This window comes from Nuphar pumila, chromosome 2 (assembly GCF_984573655.1).
Source record: "Nuphar pumila chromosome 2, dmNupPumi1.hap1.1, whole genome shotgun sequence".
NCBI lineage: Eukaryota > Viridiplantae > Streptophyta > Magnoliopsida > Nymphaeales > Nymphaeaceae > Nuphar > Nuphar pumila.
In genome coordinates, this window is record NC_143250.1 from 87,359,777 (window position 1) to 87,378,980 (window position 19,204).

General features: G+C 37.6%; 1 pseudogene; it reads left to right on the plus strand.

Moving 5' to 3' along the window:
- Positions 1–8,912: 8,912 nt before the first annotated feature.
- On the plus strand, positions 8,913–10,769 carry LOC149845960 (scarecrow-like protein 28 pseudogene; annotated as a pseudogene).
- The last annotated feature ends 8,435 nt before the right edge of the window (positions 10,770–19,204 follow it).

A 19,204-nucleotide genomic window follows, 5' to 3' on the forward strand; every position in this document is an offset into this window, starting at 1 on the left:
GATCGGTGCGTACCGAGTCTATATCATTTTTGTATCAAAGCAAGGGTTATCGGGTTTCTTAATCTGACATGATTGTGGGTCTAGAATTCAGGGTGATTTTGCCAGATTTCTTAATCTGACATGATTCCCAGTGTTATGGGGGGTCAATTTATTTATTTTTAAGATCCATGCGCCATGTTTGGGCGAACAAGAAGTAGGGGTCAAAATGTGTATAACCCTGAAAATGAAATTTGTGACCTTAAGTGTGGGACTCAAACTCTACAACGTCAAATCGATGATTTTCATCATAAAATAAAAGATTTTACCAAGGAGCGGAAGAAGTCATTCGAGCGAAGTCAACACGGTTCTCGAGGAACGCATAAGACACTTCTTTATGACTCTGATGATGAATTTGAGTCAGAATGGGATAAGAAAATGAGGTTTTTGCAAAGTCAATTGCTCACTGAACAAACTCGGATAGCAAGGATAAAATCTAGACTTTGTAAACTGGAGTTAGAAGAAGAGCATCATCACAGACCTGATCTCCTTGAATCTTGGAGGTCTGATTCCATTCGTGGGTCTGACCCACATCGATATACATACTCATGTTGTTAGTTGGATCTGCCTAGGAGATCTAGTCGAGAGCTTAGAACTTCAAATCTAAAGTCCAACTATGCAAACTCTTCGCATAGAGAATGGAGGCATGGCCCTCGTAAGCCCGTCTCAGTCGTTAGTCCCCGACCCAACCCTACCTCATTCAAGAATATTAATGCTGGAGGTTAGAGGAAACCTTGTATGTGAGTTGCGAGGATGAAGAAAATTTTGTTTCTTATGACTTAGAATCTCCGAAAATCCAAAGGTCATAGGCGATAATTTTGAAATTGATTCAGATCGTGAAAAAGTGTCTCAATGTGATGAAATGAGTCACACTCATATCATTTTCATAAAGGATTCTTCTGAGGAACCTTTCGTGAAATTATAGGTGACCTAATATTCGATGAGGAGAATGAAGAAGAACCTATCCTCGATATAGCATTTGATGCGTTGTCTGATGAAATTGAGAAGGAACCCTCACTTGAAATTGAGGATGTTCCTATGCATGGATTTATTACTAAACCAGTGTTAGAAATGATGTATGAAGAGATGCCCCACATCTCATCATTTTAGAAAATAAAACCTCTAGAAGACCAAACCTATGTCAGTCTTGATGATCCAGTATACAAGAAATTTTATGAGCCTATAGAAGATATGATTTTGCCTCGAGATGCATTTGACATAATTGTCAGCATTGATCCGTCAAGTCTTATTAGTGAATTCATCTTCGATAAAAATGTCAAAATTGAAAAGCCCTATCATAGTATTGAAAATTCGATCAAGATGTGTGATAAGGAGCTTTTAGGAAATGAAAATTTAGAAGCTCAAAATGAAATATTTATTGTTGACTTGTTCAAAAATTATAAGACAAATACATTGGAAATGGCAAACATGAAAACTCTAAAAAAAAATTGTGACCATCAGGATTTTGTTGACAATCGTACTTCTGTATCTTTGATAAATTCAAATAGTAATTTTGCTCTATTATTATATTATGTTGCTTATTTTCAAAATAAATTGTCTTATGATTATAAAACTATATGTGTGAAGATATTGTGATTAGCATGATACATAGACAATTTTTCTTTGTGACTGATCTAAATTTTGTTGCAATTGTTAGAGCCCTGATACATAGTCAAGTTATTAAATATCAAGTCCTGGAAAATTTTGTGTTTCAATCTAATTCGTCTGAATTAGATTGTGCAAGGAATGTTAATTTGCATGTTTTTAGTCAAACCACAAATATTTGTGAGAATTCATGTGAATATTTGAGTAAAAACCCAAGTATGTTTGCCTTGCATGATAAAAATGTTAATGTGTTAATATCATATAGCAATTTATAATATTTGTCAAGCATGCATAATGGTTTAAGTATATATATCGAATGTTGTCTACATTATATAGTACATTTATTTTTTCTATGGAAAGACTCTGCGTTGATTTTATTTTAAATCTTTGTAGGGATTATGGAGTTTCACATGAGAAGAACAAGGCTCCGAGGATGATGCCTTTCGACCCAAGGGGAATGATGCAGAGCATCCTAAAGATCCGAGTTTTGAAGACAAATTGGATCCAAATCCAATTCCCAAGATCAAATCTAGGATGCGATCTGTGGCAGATCCAATCATACATGACCATATGGGTCCAATTGGATCTTCGCATATCCAGATTCATTTTGAATATCATGTTTCAATTTCTAGGATATTTTGTTTTCTCAGAAATTGTATTTCTATGTTTGATTCCATTTTGTATGTCTGGAATCATTTATGCTTTTTTTATGTATTTTATTTTATGTAATTTTTTTTTTAGGTGTCAGATTCTATGGATTCAGATAGTTTTAGTGCCCTATAGGATTGTTTTGCGGCACTAGAGGGTGTATGGGGTACTCAGGGTAGTTTTCTTTTTTTTTTATTAAAAAAAAATAATATCGTAAAGGTTTTTTGGAGCAAAAGCATCATTTGGATCTTGGATCTTATCCAAGATCCAATTCAGCCTAAACCATAGATGGAGCCACCTTGATTAGACCTCTATAACCCTCATTTGAAATCAATTTGACCATAGAAGGTCAAAAATGGTTGTTGGAAAGGCAATGATGCCCATTTTCAAAAGAAACCCATGCATTGGGCAAGTGGGTGGCACCTTGGAGAAGCCCACCCCCTTTTTAGTGTGATTGGAGCTGGGGGTGGCATCATCATTCTACCCTTCAGCAGAGCTTAAGATCCCATGAGGGTTGACCATGGAGGAGGTCTTCTTGTTTTTTAGAAAGAAATTCGAAATTGTAATGAGGGAGGAAAAGATGTTATTTGAAGGGTGAATACAGTCTCGGTATTTTGGTCGTATCTCCCTAGATACTGGTTCAAATTGTATGATCTTTAGCTCTCTGAAAAGCTAAGATCGTTCTCTAAGAGTTTGTTGTTTATCATTTGACTTTATTCAACTCGGTTAAGCCATTAAAGTTTCATATAAGTTTCCTATTGATGGCACCAAGGAAGAAGGTGAAAGGAAAACTCAAGTTTGGAGGAGTGACATTGTTAGTGTGTGGTTCGGCCAGTGGCTGATTGTGGCAGCACTAATTTAAGGGTGCTGGAGGTTGGAAGGTCGCAATGAGCTATTGTTCAAGGGCATGAGACAATGGCTGCTATCCAACAACACTCTCTCTTGGTCCATCCGACTATTGTGCTTGGTTTTGTTCCTTTCTACTCATTTTTGTTGCTAATTGCTAAGATCTTTGTTCATCGATTGCAAACTGAAAAACTAATTGATTGTTGTCCATGTACTGAGCTTTTACCAGTTTTTTATGATATTTAAGGTGATCTTTAACCATGTTTTTTATTCTAAGCATAGGTTTTTATCCATTTCGTTTTCTGTCAAAAAATCAAATTTCTGGTTTTGGAGTTGTCAGAAACAACTCCAAAGAATAGACTATATATTCTAAGATACTAGTCTGATTCTGATGTTCTTGGGCTTTCTGGAAAGCTAAGATACGAACCTACAACATTGTTGTTAAAATTGAGGCTTGATTCAGCTGGAAAGGTCCCAAAAAATCTCTATCAAGTAGTCGGTCAGATAGAATCTGTGAGACCCTGTCTCGTCCAGAACATTGTGTACAATGTTCTGTATTTTGGGGACTGCTCACAATTCCCTCCATAAAACTTTGATTTCTTTGATTTTGTGGAAAGCTAAGATAATGGTCTGTAACTTTCATGTTTATTATTTCTATTGATTCATAATGTAAGTAACTCAAAAGATTTGATCTTTCTGCATCTCCCAAAGAACTAAGCATGAGATTTCCTGTTATAGAATTCTGCATATGGTGTCGTAATTTTTAAATTTCTGGAGTTTTACTACGAGATTTCTAAATCTAAAGTTAGTTTGGTTAGCTAACATCCATCCATACAATAGTGATGTTCAGAGTTTCTTTTGAAACTCTTATCTGCATGCCCGAATCTGGGGTGTTTCATGTGGCCAATCAAAACCCAATCAGCAGGTTAGGCTAGTTAGCAATTAGTTCATCAAGGATTTTAAAATTCAATAGAGGTGTGTGTGATTGCTCAAAATTTATGAGTCATAGATTTTTGGAAAGATCTGAATCAGGCCTTCAATTCATCTGTTGAGAGTTTTCACAAACTCTATTGTCTGAGGTGTCAAAACCCTCTTCAAACAGGCTGTCCACCGAACCCAAAGAGCCTATCCCAGATTTGACTATCAGTCCCGGTTTTGAGTCCGTAGAACAGACATTTCTAATTCTAATCCAGTGATTTTAGATTCGTTGGAAATGTGTGTGAGTCGCTCACAACTTTTTTTTGGACCGCCTCTATCAAAACAGAGTACACGGGTCCCAAAAACCCTATTTACCAGAGTCCTATTCAAACTCATCTTAGTGAAAAAGCTTCCGCGCGTATTGAGATCCGTTTGGATCTTGGATTATGGATTGGTGCGTATCAAGTCCACATCAAAATACCTGACTAAATTCATATATATATCTTATTAAATATGCGATGTTTCTCCTAAGAATGCAAAATTTCTCACAAATATGTGAATTATTTTTGTAATTATTAAAGTTCGTACAACTTTGTCTGTGAACTTTCTGTAACTGAAACATGTCAAAACTTCACAAATATTGCACATGAGATTCAAAAAATTACTTAAAACTTAAATGTGAACCTCCTCATAATTTTGCGAATGTTCCTAATAGCATTAATTGTGATGCTTCGATATTTAAAATGATGTTTCGACAATAAAAAAAGCGGTGATTTGCATTTTAAGGTTTGTTTTTTCCTTTAAAAAATGACAGTAGAGAAGATTTTGAAACAGCAAACAGAGGATGTCATGGCTGAGGTGGAGAAGATGAGATGTGAAGATGCTTAGGTGGTGAATGATGTTGATGGTCCTCAGCAAAAGAAGAAGGTCCCTGTTGTGAAGAGTACATAGAGGAGGCAATTTCACCTCAATCATTTGCTCGAAAGAAGAGAGGGTCCGCAGACAAAAACAGTAATCTGACTGACATTAAGAAGCCAAAGATCGAACATTCGATGTGGAGCTATGTTTGATTGAAAATGAGCCATTGAAAGAACAAGTGCATGCTCTGGGTCAGATTGTAGGATTCGCAGGCTCAAGAGTCGGATTACAGATGAGACAGTTTTGCCTCAAACATTTGCTCGAGAGAAAAGAATTTGCAGAAAAAAATAGTAACCTAACTAGCATTAAGAAAGTAAAGATCGAACCTTCTAATGTTGAGCTATGTACTGTGCACGTTTGTAATATATTCATTTTTGAATGAATGAAATGAATATATGTATGAGTAGGTTCATTTTTTAATAAATAAAATAAATATATGCATGACCACATTTTGTTTGAATGAATGTAATAAAGTTGTATAAACATGATATTTTCATGCGAATCTCGCAAGTTTTGAAAGGTTTTAGTTTTAAAAAGTCCACAGATTTGTTTGTGCAAACTTCACACTGTATGCAAAGTTAGTTTGCGAAGTTTCGACCATGAGGTTCAATTTAACAGGAAGTGCACATATTTTTTCATGTGAATTTCATATTATGTATGTGAACTTCGTGATGTTCGCAAATATGATTATGCAAACTTCATGATGCCGGCAAAAAAATGTGTAGACCTCCTTTAGGTGGGAGAAAATTAACATGTTTATGAGAAAATGTTTATATATTTATGAAAAAATTTGCATATTTGCATATTTTCTGTAAAACACTCTCTATCATTAGAGTTGTATCTCTCTGATCTGACATCAAAAACTTATGTTTTTTTAGTCGTTGAAAAGCGAAGACATAGGCCTGTAACTTTTTTATTTTAAGTCAGAACCGAAAACACATCTAGGGTTTTCACTTTTGAGTTCTAAAACCGAAACAGAAACATACTTTGTAAATTGAAACAACCAAAGAGTCTATCTTCTCTTCAACTACACAAAAAATCAAGGTGATCTTGATAGCATTAGAAAGCTAACACATTGATCTGTCTCAGTCCTTTTTATCTTTTTTCAGATTATGATGCAGATAGCCAAAAAATAACATAAAATAATCACGATTGGTGTAGTCATGTTTTTTCATCTCCTATTTTAAGAACGCTTTTAAGGTTGTATCTCAGTGCTCGTTGGTCATTTTTCAGCGCATCAGGTGTTATTGAAAATGTATTTTTGTGTAGTTTCTTTGTTTGTTTTTTTTGAAATCCTTCATTTTTTTGAGTAAAAAATCATTGATAGAGTCTGTCATTGATCTTGAATGCAATACTTGGACATATTTGAGAGAAAATTCACATATTTGAAGAAAATTCGCTCATATGAAAGTTAAAATGATCATTTTAACATCAAACATTTGTGATTTTGAACATCAAACAAATTTTCAAAAATTATAAGATTCTTCGATAAATGCATTTGTACTACAATGTAGTCAATAAGTGCATTGCACTAAATATCAATATGGGTTTGATTTCAGAATTTAATATTGCCTGCTAATAAACACATAAATGTGTCCCTTGTTGATTAATGTTGGTAACCAGTGCCACCATTGCTGTACTTTCTTTGGATAATTCAATTGAAAAACCGACCCATCATTGGCACATTGGCTGGCCTCCTGTTGGTAAAACCATTGAGGTCTTCCTATTCACTGAGGAGTACACCCAAATTCAACTTTGGAAGAAGGGATGCCACCCATGAGTTTCTGACTTGTGACATCCTGTCAGCTTGATAGTGGGAGGGAGTTTATGCCTCAACAAGCAACCACTCCCATCTACCAGTAACCAAACGGAGGATTTGCCTTGATGTTTACACATTGCATTCTTATGCTGGAGTATCATGCAACTTAATCAACCATCATAGAGTGTGCCAAACATGAGTCAAGCCCACTGTTGAGCCCCTGGGTGAGCTCCACTCAAACTTTCAGACCTGCATTGACCGCTAATGCTTTCCATGGCCTACTTCAGGGAATGTCAACAATCATTAACTTGTTAACCCACATCGGTACTACTTTTGACCATGATGCCAAGGTGTGTTAAAACATCGAACTCAGACTAGTAGGGTTTTAAGGGCACGACCATTTTGGCTGAGCTGAGATGAATATTGCTTGAAGGCAATCTCGCTTTGACATACTGAGGCTCACGGAATTATATATACCATGTCTTGGGCAGCCTTGGAGAAACTGAGCATGATCATACCAAGGTCAACGCTAAGTCTTTGGCTAAGAGCAGCTTTTGACTGGGACTGTTGACAAGCTTTGAAGTCTTCCTTGACTGACATAGTCAGAAGATTAAGTCACTAGTCAAGATCCTTAATTCAGTTCGGGTCGTGTCGAAGTCCTGCATCAAGATCTAGTTGCTATGCAATCTTGAGACACTAGTGTTCCATTCTCAACTTGGTCCTCGAGTGGAATCAAAGTCTGAGCACAACGAGCATGTTGTGGATCAACTTGGCTGCTATGGTCAGTGAGTCCAGTATAAATTGCTATGACTCGAATCAATATGAAAAAGTTCAACCTGTTCAAGCCTATAAAAGCCCAGTTGACTGCACTCAGTCAACATCGATTCATGATAGTAAAACATCATCCTCTGCCACGAGTCAGCAATTCACCTAGTCCGCTAAATTTTCAAGTTGATAAAAACAAGGCCTATGGAATCACCAAGATGACCTAACCCAGTCTAGGCTCTAGAGACCTACCAAGCCTTTGAGTACTAGCGTCTCTTAACTGAAAAGATAGTAGAATGGAATTTCAGAAAGTATAGGACATATGAGATCTAATAAAAAATAAAAAAAAAACAGTTACTTTTCCAACGGCTAGTTATCACGCAGCCTAGAAAGGAATTCGAGGATCATGAGAGTCCTTTTACGGCCTCAAGAATCTTTTCATCCCACCCCTCTCTAACGGTTATATATCCGTTCGGCGATTTCTGGTACCATCTATCCGTTGAATATATTTTTGGTTCATTTTTTTTCCTCTCCACTGTGGGAGTCTCAGAAATGGAGCTTGATTTTAGGCATTTGCCGCCTTCTTCCACAACCCATTTATGACAAACCTTCTGTTTCCATCCTAACCTTCGATGGGTTGTCAAAATTTTCATCATTTACCATTCTGATTTTAAAGTTTTGATGATTTTTTATTTCAAAAACTGCTCCAAATGATGTCTCCTTCCTGTTCTTTTTCTTTGTTTGCAGATCTTTTGTAACATCCTCTGGCCATTTTTGGGCACGATGGTGCTGCCCTCAAACTCCCACCAGTATGAGGTAATTCTGTGTTTTTGAGATTGTTGGACAAACAAAGTTTTTTTTTATGAAAATATTTCAAGTTTTAATTTGGTTTTTAGTATGTAGGCTGAACTGGAGGGATTCATGTTATTCCACGAAACCACAAAACAGAATCCTTGATTTTAGTTTATTGAATTTTCTCTTCTTTCCTTATTTCTTGGTGCTTACTTAATTTTCTTGGTGTACAATAAAAAACAAACCATTTTGCACTTCATGTTGCTCCTTTGAAAAATCTCTTCCTATTGTACAAAAAAAATGGGAAATGCATTATCTATTGGATGCATAAAGCAAAGATGGCAGGCAGGAGTAGCAACAAAGTCGTCGTTAGGATCAAGTAAGTGTGCTTGTAAATCAGAAAGTACAATGCTTTTACTATCTTGCATGTCTTCTATGTGATGTTTCTCGATCAAATAAAAATGCAGGGTATGATGGATTTCTTTCAAGATCAAAGACTCGGAAGTGGGCGGCCTCCAATTAGTTGGGAACGATTCAGCATCACGGTTATGCGAAAAAGTTGGTAATTTTTTAGCCTCAACTAAGCCAGAGAAGTTAGAAAGAAAAGGGAGTAAGAAGAACTGAGATGGGTACTCAAAGACTAGATTTCCCCTGTAGTTTCCCCAGGCTTGAAGGCCCTATGCCTCAACAAGCAAGGGCTGCTGGTTTTTCAGTTTTAGATCGATCATCGTTCGAAGGCAAGGCGAATTGTTCAATAAAAAGAAATGCTTGTGTTCCATCAGTAATGGCCGCTCAGGCGGCAATTTGGGTTCCGTCGGAGAGATGGGAGAAGCGGAAAAACTTGAAGAGACCATCGGAGCAGAGCTCGTCGGAGGAATCGTACGTAAACAGAAGGAAGAGGATAAAGGAAAGCTCACCAGAGTGTACTGACGATGGTGAATTCTCTGCTGATCTATTCGGTAGTGTAGATTTTTACTTTTCTGAACCTATGCGACCTGAATCCATGGTGGGAATTCCCATTTCATTCTCTACCCCATCCGCCGTGGAAGATGCCCAGTTCACACCTTCCTCAATTGTGTCTGTGTTACCTAATGCTAATTGGGTTGAGTCAGTAGTTACTGAAATATCAGACAGGGGAGACAACAAAGATGAGGTTGCCACAAGTGAAAACCCGAAGGACTCGAATTCCAATTCGAGTTCATCCGAGACGCAAAGCTCGACACAGCGGGAGGAGGAGTTGTCCGAGAAAGGTACCGGCAATGGCTCAGAGCTGCCTTGCCAATCAGAAGGCACGGAAACAGGGGTCGAAAACATTAGCACTGGACAAGGCCTTGAGCTTGTGAATCTACTAGTATCTTGCACGGAAGCAATTTCTTCTAAGAATTTTGCTCTTGTAAACCACTATTTATCCAATCTCGGAGAGCTTGCCTCTCCAAAAGGAACACCAATTCACAGAGTAGCAGCATACTTCACCGAAGCCATGGCACTCAGAGTAGCTAAGCTCTGGCCTCATATTTTCAAATTTGTCCCACGAGATCTCAACCCAGCCGAGGAAGAGCAATTTACTGCTTTCAGGCTTCTCAACGATGCTAGTCCGATCCCAAAGTTCCTACAGTTTACTGCAAATGAGATGATCCTTAGAGCATTCGAAGGCAAAGACAGGGTCCACATTATCGATTTCCATATCAAGCAGGGGCTTCAATGGCCTAGCCTGTTCCAGAGATTGGTTTCTAGGCCTAATCCTCCAAGCCATGTTAGGATCACAGGGGTTGGCGAGTCAAAACAGGAGCTTCAAGATGCTGGATATAGGCTAGCCGGGTTCGCGGAGGCTCTGAACCTCCCATTTGAATTCCACGCGGTGGTTGATAAGTTAGAGGACCTTAGGCTATGGATGCTTCACGTGAAGGAGAACGAAAGCGTCGCGGTGAATTGCATGATGCAGTTGCACAGAGTTCGCAATGATGACAGTGGCAGCGCTTTAAGGGATTTTCTTGGATTGATAGTGAGTGTTAGACCAACTATGCTAGTGATTGCAGAGCAGGAGTCCCGCCACAATGACTTGAGTTGGGAAGACAGGTTCTGCAATTCATTGAAGTATTACTGTGCAGTCTTTGATTCGATCGATTCAAGCCTCCCTCAGAATAGTCCAGCTAGAACCAGGATAGAGGAAATGTTTGCAAGGGAGATTCGGAACATTATAGCCTGCGAAGGGAGCGAAAGAACCGAAAGGCATGAGAATTTTGATAAGTGGAAGAGAATCATGGAGGGTGGTGGATTCAGGTGTCTAGGTGTTAGTGAGAGGGAGGCCATGCAAAGTAAGATGCTGCTAAAGATGTTCTCATGTGAGAACTACAATGTGATGAAGCAGGGGGAAGAAGGATTGACACTTTGCTGGTCAGAGCAGCCTCTCTTTACAGTATCAACATGGGCAGAAGCCATGGAGATTGCAGGCACATCCACCTCTTTCTCTCAACCAGGATGATGAATGCAGATGATGGTGATGCCGGAGAAGCTGTTTTAGCCTCTCTAATCGGCAACCAACTATTCTTTTTTAGATAGGGACATTCTTTTTTTTTTTCAAATTCTTTCATTCTTTAGCTGCTGGGGCTGTCATATTTCACAGCTCATTTTGAGCACCCTTCTTTAGCTTTATTGTTATTCTTTATTTTTTTAATATCATTTATCCATTTATTTGTTTCTTTCCATCATTTTGAATGCTTACTGAGGCAGTCATATGGCTGATTCTTTTGTGCCCACTGGGGATATATCCATATTTCCCTCTTCACCATATTTTTTGTTATATTTAGTCGTGATTGCTTTTTGTTGTGATGGTGTACAATGAGTGGAGCGAATTATGTTGATAAACAAAAAATTTCTTACCAATGTTAAAAGTCCTATTGTCAGACACCTTGTTTTAAATTCGCTAGATTCAAGTGTTCTCGTGTCATAATTTGTTGCTCGAAGTTTAGCAAGGCTGAACATTATTGATGGTGATAGGATTTGAAAAGATAAACACCAGATTAGTTTCCAAATGATAATTCTTTGTGATGTTAATATGTCTGTAAACTGGTAGGGGTCTTGCTAACAGCAACTTGTTAATCAATATACATGAGTGGGTGGCAGCTGCCTACCGCTTTTTTGATCTACAGGTTTTTTTATGATTGATTTTATAGTAATCAACTCTTTGATCGTCCGATTGCTAACACAAGTTTTTATAAGATTTTAAAAATCAACAGTCTAAAATTTTCATAAATATTCAAGGCTTAAAAAATCATATGTTTTTTATCGAAACTCCTGATCCGAGTGTTGTTTCCTAGCATATCGATCATGCCGAACACATCTACAAGGTCATTACCAAGTAGTGATCAAGCACAACCACAAGTAAACTCTCGTTCAGGCCATTATTTTCAAAGTGGTCTCTTTGTTTCAGGGGTTCTTTTTTTCCTAAGGTTGTGTTTGCCTCAGATACATGTAGTAGCCTCCCTCTATTAGTTTCTGCAGAAAACAAAAGGGGTCTACAGAAATGGCACGGTTTCGTGGCTACACAATTTGTCCGCTCAGTACTTGTTTGCTATATCAAATGTTGTTTTTGGTTAGGAAAATTTTCATTTGGGTTTCAACCTTTCGCACCCAATATCAAAGAGATCGTATCGTCAGAGGTGCCTTGGATGCTGTTCAGTTTACCTCCCAAGTGGGTTCACAAAAATTTTCAGAGCCATTCTTGTCAATGAACTGAATCCATAGTGACCAAAGTTTAAAAAAGGACAAATATCGGCAGCCAAAAAATCGTTAGAATTTGATTTTTTTTTTTTTTAAATCTCACATTTTTTGACAAAATCTCAACAGTAAAAAATAAAATTAAAATATAAAAACTAAATTTATAAGAAAATATGAATAAAAAATATTTAAAAATAAAATCACACAATTTTTTTTATGATAGATAGACGATTAAAACACAAATATCATGTTTAAAAGCGATATTTATGTTTTTGACGAAAAACTCGCAAGAAATTACTGTTTTAATTTTCAGATTTTCATAAATCTCACTAGATTTGTCACTATGACTGCATCCAAAGCACAAAAAATGAAGGGCAGAAAAACAAGAAAAAATGATGGTGTGCCTCCCAGGATGAACGGCATCCCAGGCACCTCTGACCTGATCCTGTCTCAATACAAAATTGCTCCTCATGTTTTGAATTTTCTTATATTGGCTTCAGGTTTCCTGGAAACTGCCAAATGGAAACCTCTACTACCATGTCAAACGTCAGTTTAGACCAATGTTATCAGTATGGGTGTATGGGCCTGTATCGGACGGATACCCTTCACTCCTGAATCGGCTAATTTTTAATAAAATATAAAAAATATTAAAACTATTTTTTAAATATTAGTTTAATGTCATTTTTAATTGTTTTAACATGTGTCATGTTGTTATGATTATTGTCACGTAATAATTTTTTGTTGTTTTTGGGCCGATACAGAATGATTCAGTTGAGTATCAGTATCCACTGATATAGCTGAATCCGTGGCCAAACGATTCAGGGCCGATACTGATACTGACAAGAACCCATGGAAAGTCATTAAAAGGAGCAAAATGTTGGCCCTTACAACCCAACAAGAAATTTACCTTTTTTTATTACATGGCTTTTCTCTTTTCTTAATTGCGATAAGCAAGCATATCGGTGCTAATCGGGTTAATTAGATAGGACCAATGTTGTCTGTATCGGTGCTAATCGGGCCTGTATCTGCCCGAACTTATCATATTGACAGAAAATCGATACACATCACCCCTAACAGGTTATTTTTTAATAAATATAAAAAATACTAAAAATAATTTTAAATTTATTATTTTAATGATTTTAATGTGTGTCATCTGATTGATACATAGCATTTTTTATTATTTTTTTGGCCGATACAAAACTATTCACTTGAGTATTGGTATCGGCTGATACAACTGAATGGTTGGCTAAACGATTAAGGGCAATACTGATATTGACAACATTGGGTAGAACCCTACCAGCTAGTTGGGTCCAAGATAAAAACTTAACAATCAAACTACAATTTCAATCTACCCCGATATCAATAGGGAGCTTTCTCCTTCTAACAATTATTAGGATCAAACATGAATAACAAACCCATCACAGGTTGCATAATAAGACTTTGGTCAATCTTTTATTTGGCTACTCAAATGAAAACCAAAAAAAGGATGTCACAACAACTAAAACTACCTGATGGTTTCGTCGAGAGGAAAAGGTAAAAAAGAAAAAAAAATAGCCATGTTTTCTCTGTGTAAACTCTATACGCTTTTCATTGAGAAATTAATACCAATCAGACTTGGACTCTTGAGGTCCCCGATCAAAGTGTTATAAAGTGGTATCAAAGTCAGGTTCACACAAAAGGTATCTCATTCATAACAAGTTCAATGGCATAGAATATAGTATAAGTTTCTTCTCGTTAAAAACACTATAGTGACTAGGTTGTTTTGTAATTAGGAATGGTTAGCGAGTATGATAATCACGGAGACCCTAGAACACAAGAATCTTTTGAGTCGCCAGTAATAGAGAGAGAAGAAATTGTCACTGCAATGACAATGGCTATTGAAGTCATGAAGAGTATGGCTCAAATAGTACGAGAGTTGACACCACAACCTCTGTCGATCTATATCATAGGTGAAAAAAGAAATGTGTTCCAACAAAACGACCCCGACACTACTCAGGGATGACGGTCACAGTCCTATGGGTGACAGCCACAACCCTATGGACGAGGGACTCACTAGTCTCACTGTCAAAGAGATCGGTCAGTGCGTGGGCAAACGATGAGGGGTTGGATGACAGTTCGAGGGAGAGTCATAATAAAAGCATCCTCTAGCGTGAACTCTGCATCTCGGGGAGGGCCTAGGATGGCTAGTGCACGAGAATGACATATGTCTCAGACTAGCTATGTGGCTACCATGAGCGCAGTCAATCGAAGAGTTTCAAATCCGATCATAGAGTTTCTTGTTGAACAAATCAAGAGAGCGACAATTCAGGCCATAGATGCAGCATAATACGTTGCACAAGTGAATGGAAGCGGCCCATGACTAGCACATGGCCAGGCAACTTCAAGAAGTCCGTGGGAAGAAGGCGAGGATGAAGATCTCACTCTTACGCCTTCCTCATCTACCTACACTCTCGCTTCGCTCCAATGCAATATGGGTGCCCTTATTATGCTTGAAGATCCTACTGTTATCCCTGTCTCACCTACTTATATTGTTGCTTCACCCCCATACAACATGAATGTTCTTCTTGTGCCTCACCCTCAGCAGACGCGAAGAGATTTAGGGAGAAAAGAAAGTTTTGAATGGATTGAGGAGTGAAATGATGTTGCATCTATGAATGTTTAGTCTTGTTTGGTCTAGTCCAGTTATGTCTTGTCTTATTTTATTTTCTTCTTATTTTGTCTGACTTTATTTCCTTTATGTGTACTGGGATGTTCTTAATGAAATAAAATATGTTTGACTGAATGAGTATCATAAATGTATGTATGTGATGAAATTTTATGCAAACATAACCTAACTAACTCAAATAATGATAAATCTATTATGTGATGATTTCAATGCAGCATATATGACTACTCGTAGAGGAACTTCCTATCTAAGGACACTTTAGTCATCAGACGAGAGATGGGTCAGCTTGATGCAGTGACTGGTGATGGAGAGCACCTTGGTGGACCATCTTGGAGGGCTTCATCATCATTTTGCACCTCAGGAGGTATACCAATGCAGAGAGTGTCTTCGTCTTTTCGTACCTCTAAGAGGCATACTCCACACAGTAGTGGAGAAAAAAGTATAAAGATCACACAAGGATCACCAATGAGAAGCTTAGGAGAAGAAAGCATGAGGATACCTCCTGAGTATACTATAAACCACATCATATATGATCTCTTGCAAATTGCCTGAACTCAATAAGGATAACCCCAAATGATTATTTTAGGCATCACCTTTTGGACCAAACGGTTCAAAAATATGCAGCCTCCACTTTTTATTGATGGTGTTACAATAGAGAATTGGATCATACAAGTGGAAAAAACCTTAGATGGCATTCAGTGTCTGAAGGATGATAGGGTATGGATAGCGGTGTCGAACCTGACCAACGATGCAGAACACTGGTGGAGGACCATCTGAGACACTCTAGAGCAGAATACTTATTTGTCTTGGTTCACCTTTGTGAGGAGGTTATACAAGCAATTATTCTCAAAGTGCCAAAAGGATGGAGAAAGAGGAAGAATTCAGGAAGTTGAAGCACGAGGACATGATTGTAGCCTAGTATACAGTCTGATTTAACTCACTTTTCTGTTTCGCCAAGTCCTTGGTGGAAAATGAGAAGGAGAAGTGCAGACGCTTTGAGAGGGGCTTGAGACTTGGAATTTTGAGGTTAGTGTGGTCATTGCAAATAAAGAAGTATAATCAGCTCATGAACTATGCTTCAAGGTATGAATTTTGGGAGTTAAGGACGAAGGAAAAGGTAAAGCCCAAGACTGAAGAGAAGGCCAAACACAATGGCAGCATTGTGGTTGAGTCATCTCGAAAAAAAATTTAGTATAAAGGAAAATTTCAGCGAGATCACAAGAGGCACAACGAAGATCAGACCAGTAGTCAGACCCAAGGTAAGCAAGTCAAGAATTCGAGAAGTCATCAAGCTAAGAGGCAGAAGACTCAAAAGTTGGCCCACTTGATAATTTGTGCAGGACTTGTGGTCTTCAGAGGCACGAAGGCAGGTGTGACCTAAAGAATTTCAAATGCTTCAACTGCCAGAAGATGGGTCACTATGCCAACGACTACCCACAACCTGATCGAAGAAACAATCCAGCCCTAAAGCAGAAGTCCACAGTAGCAGGACACTCATATGCGGTCACTCCTTAAAAAGCTCTTACATGTATACTCCTTATTTCTGATATTTTAGCATATATGTTATTTGACTTTGGAGCTATACATAGTTTTACCACCTCAACCTTTGGGAAACTGTTACCAGTTGCACCTTTACAGTTGATTGCTTTTTACTTGATAGAAACACCCATAGGAGAGTCCACCTTAGTGGACACCGTGTACAACAATTGAGTAGTGAGAATAGAGAACTGTGAGTTGCTTGTGAACTGTTTGCAACTCAATTTCAAAGACATAGATGTTTTTCTAGGTATGGACTGGTTGTCTGACCATCATGCCACTATTAATTACATATGAAAATGTGTTAGTTTTCAAAACCTCTAAACTCCAACTTTCATATATTAGGGTATTAGGAAACTACCCAAATCAATGATCATATCATGCTTGAAGGTCAATAAATACATTCGAGAATGATACATTGAATTTATGACTTACATGAAGACTGACGGGAGAGAGGACCTCACCATATCAGATATGAACATAGTTCGAGAATATGCAGATGTTTTTTAGAGAAACTATCAGGTCTCCCTCCTGATCGAGAGATTGAGTTTTATAGCGATCTCGTCCCAACAACAACACCTATCTTAAAGGCCCCTTATCGGATGTGATCTGCAAAACTTAAGGAGCAACTACAAAAATTATTAAAAAAAAGTTGTATACAACCATTAATATCTCCTTCGGGTGTTATAATTATGTTCGTCAAAAAGGACGGATCATTATGAATGTGTATAGATTATCGACAATTGAATGTAGTGACCATAAAGAATAAATATCTATTGTCGTGGATTGATGACTTGTTTGATCAACTGCAAGGAATTGCATGCTTTTCAAAGTTAGATCTACGAATGGGTTACCATCAGCTAAAATTAAGGAAGAAGATGTGGCTAAGACGACATTCCTATCAAGAAATAGTCATTATGAGTTTTTTGTCATGCCTTTTGGTCTGACTAATGCACCAACAACTTTCATGGATATGATGAACAGAGTTTTTAAATCATATTTGGATAAGTTTGTGGTGGTATTTGTTGATGACATTCTTATTTATTCAACCACGAGGGATCAACACGAGAAACACCTGAGGGTAGTTTTGCAGACACTTAGAGAACATCGGCTCTACGCCAAATTTTTAAAGTATGCATTTTGGTTGGAGAAGGTGTCCTTCCTTGGTTATATCATATCAAAAGAGAAAATTATGGTAGACCCTGTGAAGATTGAAGCATTCACCAATTGGGCTAGACCCAAGAATCCTACAAAGATTCATAGTTTTTTGGGATTGGCTAAGTACTATCGGCGATTCGTGGAAGGATATTTTATGCTTGCAGCTCCAATGACCAAACTCACTAAGAAAGACATAAAGTTTAAGTGAAATGACAAGTGTGAGCAGAGTTTTCAGGAGATAAAGTAGTGTTTGACTAATGCTCAAGTTTTGGTTTTACCTTCTAGATCTGAGGAATTCACTATTTACAGTTATACTTCTCATAAGGGATTTGGTTGCATTCTGATACATTATGGTAAAGTGATAGCTTATGTATCTCGCCAACTGAAAATGCATGAAGTTAACTATCCAACGCATGACTTAGAGCTAGCAACAATTGTATTTGCCCTTAAGATATGGAGACACTACCTATACGATAAACAATTTGAAGTTTTTGTTGGCCATTAAAGCCTTAAGTACTTGTTTTCACAGAGAGACTTGAACTTAAAACAAAGAAGATGACTTTAATTTTTAAAAGATTATGACTTTGAGCTAAAATATCACTCGAGAAAGGTGAATGTAGTCATTGACGCTCTTAGCAAAACGTCATGAGCATTGACTAGACTCACAGATTGGGATTTATTTTATCCAGTCGTGCATCAAAAAGTAGAAGCTTTATGCTTACCAGGTCGATTATTGTTTGTGCAAACCATATTAAAGTCAGAATTGTGAGAACATATTAAGGAAAAGAAACCCTTAGACACAGAGTTGGCCAAAGTTAGAAAAAAAATTCTAAGGGTGAGGAGTCAGACTTCAAGGTTGATGATTAGGGTCTTCTCAGATTTCATCATAAATTATGCATTTCTAAGGATGATCAACTCAGGAATCAGTTATTGGATATGGCACACCACTCAAGATATGCCATCTACCTTGGTAGTACTAAATTGTATCAAGATCTGAAGGATACATTTTAGTGGAGCGAAATAAAGAGAGACGTTGTTGAGTTTGTAAGTAAGTGTCTGGTGTGCCAGCAAGTGATGATTGAGCACCAACGACCCAGAAGACTACAACAACCACTTTCCATACCTGAGTGAAAATTAGTGGATGTTGTTATAGACTTTGTCTTAGGACTTTCAAAGACCAGGAATTGGATGGATTCACTATGAGTGATTGTAGATAGGCTAACCAAGTCACCCCACTTTAGCTTATAAGACAAATCACACTTATAACCAATTGACCCAACTTTTTATTAGAGAGATAGTCAGACTTCATGAAGTACCCGATTCAATTGTTTCAAATAAGGACTTCAAGTTTGCTTCATGATTATAGCAGAGTTTACAGGAGGCAATGGGGATGCAGTTAAAAATGAGCATGATATTTCATCCTCTGACAGACGGACAGTCAGAGTGAATCATTCAAACCCTAGAAGACATGTTGCAAGCATATACTTTCGAGTATAGTGACTCATGGAATGATATCCTGCCTCTGATAGAGTTTGCTTACAACAATAGCTTTCAGAAAAGTATAAGCATAATTCTCTTTGAGGCATTGTATGGTTGACAGTGTCAAACACCCTTGTACTAGGATGAGGTCGAAGAAAGAAGATTGTTAGGGTCTAAATTGCTACAGCGTATGACAAACTAAGTAATATTCATTTGAAAAAGTCTTCTGGCAGCACAAAGTTAACAGAAAAGTTACGCAGACCAAAGATGTCGCGAGTTAGAATTTGAGCAAGGTGATTATGTATTTTTGAAGATGTCTCTCTTTAAGGGAGTAATACATTTTGGTCAAAAGGAAAAATTGA